Here is a 5000-nt window from a genome sequence, read left to right on the forward strand (position 1 = left end):
GTTAAATTTTTATGGTTTTCCAACCCTTCAAGTTTTCGATTGGAATTATTATATAACTATAGTCTTCTAGTTTGTGTCTCTGTGTCTGTCCTTTTCACCGCAAGCGGCCGAGGTGGGAGCAGGCGGTCAGCAGGTGTATGTGCAGAGTGCAGAAAACTGTTTCAGTGGCAGAAAAGCAGCCATACAACAGCGCAGGAGCACACACACACACACACACACACACACACACACACACACACACATCACCAACATACTGACTGACTGAGAAATGCACTCTGATGTGTTTGTGTTCAGGGTTTGCTGGTGTCCATGTTGGATACGGCTCAGAGCGTGTGTTGTCATATCATGATGCAGGAGGGTTTTTTGAGTATCTTCTGCGTGCCAGTGAGGGGAGGACGAGTGTGTCAAAAGCCTTCATCACCTCCACTCTGCTGGAGCAGTCAGCCTTCGACATCATCAATAAGATCAGGTCAGCCACGGCTGCACTCAAGTTTACACTAGTATTATGGGTTAACACAGGGATTCACAAATGTCAGATGTACCCCTTTAAGCCAATATTTCAGTAATTTAACAACACATTCACATGTTCATGATTCTATGATGTCGTTAATGGGTGACCTGGCAATGCTAGTAGACTCATAAAAATTGCCATCTTTTTAAGTTTTATTTAGATTTTCTTTTAGAAATATTTTAGAAATATTTGTTATTTAATTTTTGCTTTTTTTTACGTTAAAGTTATGTATCTCACATTTTTGATTTAATTCATTTTTGTGTTTTATTTGTATTATTTTTAAATAATTGATGTAAAATTTATTTTTATGTGTAGATTTTTGTTTTATTTTAAAATTATGATTTGATTTGGCATTTTTTGATACGTTTTTTGTAATTTTCATTTAATTGTCATTTTCATTTTTTTTAATAGGTATTTTAATGTAGCATTTTATTTTGTAAGGTTTTATTTGTTTTTATTTTTATAAAAAATAAATAATCTATTATTTTATAAATAAAATTATATTGTATTTTAATTTAACCTGTTTGGACAATCTATTAGCCTCAGCACTTTATGCTTAATTTTGGATCACATACGGTCACTTTTAGAGCCAAACAGTGTGTTTTGTGTGTGTGTGTGTTTTCAGTGAGGTGAAGCTCAGTATGGCGTCATGTCTCTCTGATTACATCACTGATGAGATCCTACAGTCTCTCTCTCGCTCTCAACAAACACTGGTGAGATTTACATTCACAAAAACTACACTTTCACGTTGTACTTGTGTTCTAATTCATTTGTGTGGTGTGTGTGTGTGTGTGTGTGTGTGTGTGTGTCAGGTGGGTCATCTGAGCAGGAGAGGACAGCAGCCGCTGCTTCATCACGACTCACAGGAGGCAGAAGTTATAGACGAGAGAGAAATACAGATGGACAACATGACACAACAACCAAACCAACACGCCACAAGGTACACACACTCAACACAGGCAGAAACCCCAAGAAACCCCCGCACACTGTAAAAAAGATTTTCTAAAGTTAGGGTTAACAAAATCCCTGCACAAATGTTTTTGCAGTGCAAAAGAAAATCCAGAGATCATGGTTGATTTGAAGTCATCATTTACACGTCCTCAAAGCTGTGTGACTTTCTTTCTTCTGTGGAAGACAAATGGAGACGTTTAGAATGTTTTTTAATATTTAGGATTTTTGTTTTAATTAATTTTTAGCAAATGATTGTTTTGATTTGTTTTTTATTAAACTTTTTTTTAATTAATTTGGCATTTTTAAGATGTAATTAATTTTAAAGTAAAAATAATAAAAAGGCATTAAATCACAAAAATGCACAATTAAATTTTTTCAAATAAAAAATTAATTTAAAAATCTTAAAAACAAACGTAATTCAGATAAAATCTGCATTGTTAATTTTATTTGTTTTATATTTTGATTAATATTATTTTAGTTTACATGTTTTGTTTTATTTAAAAACTTCTGTTTTTTAATCAAATTAATAATTTTATTATTTTATTTTATTTTTATTTAGTTTTTTAATTTAATTAGCAATTTTTATGATTTAAAGTCTAAATTAGCTATAACTCATGGTGAACTTTCGGTTTGGGAAACCCTAAACAATTATACATGCTGAAGATCTTAACATGAAAGTACATTTTTACTAAGATTGTTTGATTAAAAACTAAGTATTTAATTTTGCATTTTTTTTGTTATACTATAATTGAAAAGTGTTTTACTCCCCGATGGAACACCACGGGTTTCCAACCACCCCACAAACCATGCGTCATGGCTGGGTATTTGAATATTCATGAGTGTAAAGTGTGTGTTTGGGATTCTCTAGCGGACAGCAGAAAGCCACGAGAAGAGCATTCACAGGTCGGGATGTTCCGACCCATGTCCGCCGCATTCGGTACGTGTCCAGCACTTCGTCGTTATAATTAGTGTTTCTGAATGACCTGATGATTGACTGTGGTGTTGTGTCAGAGCTGGGCTTTTGATCTGTAATAAGGCATTAAAGACAGACGTCTGTAATGGACGAGCACGATCTCGCTGCTTTTGCCGATTTTGCCGACTACGCCGCCTGTGACCGCCCGCCCCCAGTGGAGGCGGAGCTACAGCAACCTCCGGCCAGTAAGCATTCAGCGAACCTGCCCATAGGAAGACACGCCACATACTGCATGCACGTCCACTAAAGTACAGGCCGCGGCGGGACGAAGAAGAAATCCAAACCCCGCAGAGGCCGCTGTAAGACATCAGACACAACAAACACACGACCATATCTAACAGAGCCACCACCAATCACTGTAACTAACACTGAAACTGTTTCAGAAGGGGTTTAGTGTAAATTTGAAACTGAAGCGTTTTGGCTATAGCAGCTAACTGATCAACTAAATGTATGTTTATATAATAAAGTTACTAAAACTGAAACCAAAATACAGCTAAACAGAAATATTGGGGGAAAAAATGCAAGAAGTGACTAATAAATTGTTAAAACCTAAAGAAAAGAAAAAATGAAAATAAAAAAATTTAAAATCTAATTAAAAATTAAAAATACTGTTATAATATGGTGAAAATTACTAAAATAAAACTCAAAATGGTTGCTCGCCTTTTTGTATTTTCATTGTCAGTTTTTACTGAGCCAGAAAGACATACATTAAAATGACTAAAAATTAAAAAGCAAACTGACAATTTTAAATAAAACCCCTCGATTCAAAACATTAAAGAAATAATTGTAAGATATAAAATAATGCTAAAAATAAACACTCAAAATATTGGCAATCTATATTATACAGGTAGGTGGCCAACCAGAACGTGCTTTCTACCGCCGCGGAGCCCCGCCGCCACCACACCACCGCGCGAACGCTCCCAAAGTGCATTTTCACAATAGCCGTCGCTTTTCCGCTCCCAATGTTACATTTGAGGCTGCAGTCCGACGAGAATAGAATGAAAGAAAAAACGCTGTAGGGCCTAGATAAAGTATTCAATAGTCAGAGTGAAAATTTAGTAGGCTTACATTATGAAGTTATGTGCGTTTTCTTCAATTGTAGAACAAAATTTAACAGAATAAATGAACAAGTCCTACACTGAGACCTGTGCTTATATTTACACTAAGATTACGTATTAACACACTCATGATTTTAGCTATGAAACATTTAAACAGGTGTGCAGCATTTTTATATAAATATAAATCAATGTGGTATGATTACCTTAAAGAAATGGTTGCTTTATTTTGCATCGGAGTCATTAAAAGCGGCTTCAGACATGGGATTATAATGCTCAATCTTCTTATGTTAATATTTGTCACAAATACATTTTGAAATCCTTTCCTTTATTTATCAAGTACAACGGTGAGGCATCTGTAGGCTTTAATTTCACTATCAATTTTTTTAGCCCTAACTAAAACAAGAAAACAGATAAATTAAACTTGGCATGATTTTAGAAAATCTTGAAACTGAAAAGAATGTGGATGGATTAATGAACGTCCTCTGTTTGAACTCAAGTTCTGATTTATAATCCATGCTGTGTAGGTCTATTTGCTAGCTGTTGATCTTTTTGCAGGCTTTCCGTATCATACACATTTTAAAATGAATTTATCAATAACATTTTAGAAAGTGCTTTCCTCACGAGAAACATTGTGGAGATTCAGCCCGTTGCGGGGTCAGAAAGCACAGGCAGACTGAAGGAACAAATAGTCAAAGCTACTATTTAAATGTCATATAGAAGTGCGTTGTCCACTATTATCTTTTTTAAGAATTGAATGGTGTTTTCACATCACTATGTCCCTCATCTGCTCTGAGAGAGCAAGATCTTTTTGTCTATTTGTAATATTTTTTCTTTTTCTTCATTACAAATACGTGTTGGTTTTTATTTTGTATCATTGCATGCAAAAAAACAATGCAACTTGTAATGCATATGGCCAAAGGTGAACTGCTGGCGTCTTCTTACGCAGTCTATAGCATTTTATAATTATTTGTACAATTTAACTTAACCTGCTTTATAATTTTAAATTAATTTTCTGATTTTTAAGGATGTTATAATGTTATATTATAATGTTATTGTTGTTTTAATTCCTTATTCGATCTCCTTTTTATAAACAACAATATACATTTCAGTCCAGTTGGCAAACTGTCCCTCTTGCGGCCACCTGGTGGGGTAGTTAACGCCGTGGCCCTGTGCGGGCGGCGGTATTAGGCATTTTCTTTGGCGCCATACTGTATCTCCCAATTTTATACAGAGCAAAGGGACAAAATTTGTGAAATTAAATTACATGAATAAATTGAACAATGAAGGCAAAAAAGTTTTAAAATATAAAAGCTAATTCAAAATAATAAATGGTTGTAAGCATATATAAATACTAAATACTAGCAGTCAGAATGTTGCATCTTATTATATTATATCTCAAAGGTTGAAATAAATGACCTCTAACTACAGGATTTTTATTATGTCTATACAAATAAAGATTTAAAAGTAAAAAAGGCAATTAAATATTCAGTAATATTTTTGATGTACC

The 5000-nt window shown here is 34.2% G+C and overlaps 1 long non-coding RNA gene across 1 annotated transcript; it reads left to right on the forward strand.

Moving 5' to 3' along the window:
* Positions 1-350: 350 nt before the first annotated feature.
* Positions 351-1449, forward strand: LOC122142861. The gene is made up of 3 exons (XR_006158826.1): positions 351-469; positions 1137-1224; positions 1324-1449. It is a non-coding gene; the product is annotated as an uncharacterized LOC122142861 (long non-coding RNA).
* The last annotated feature ends 3551 nt before the right edge of the window (positions 1450-5000 follow it).

The sequence above is a fragment of the Cyprinus carpio genome, unplaced genomic scaffold (assembly GCF_018340385.1).
Source record: "Cyprinus carpio isolate SPL01 unplaced genomic scaffold, ASM1834038v1 S000000275, whole genome shotgun sequence".
Taxonomy (NCBI): domain Eukaryota; kingdom Metazoa; phylum Chordata; class Actinopteri; order Cypriniformes; family Cyprinidae; genus Cyprinus; species Cyprinus carpio.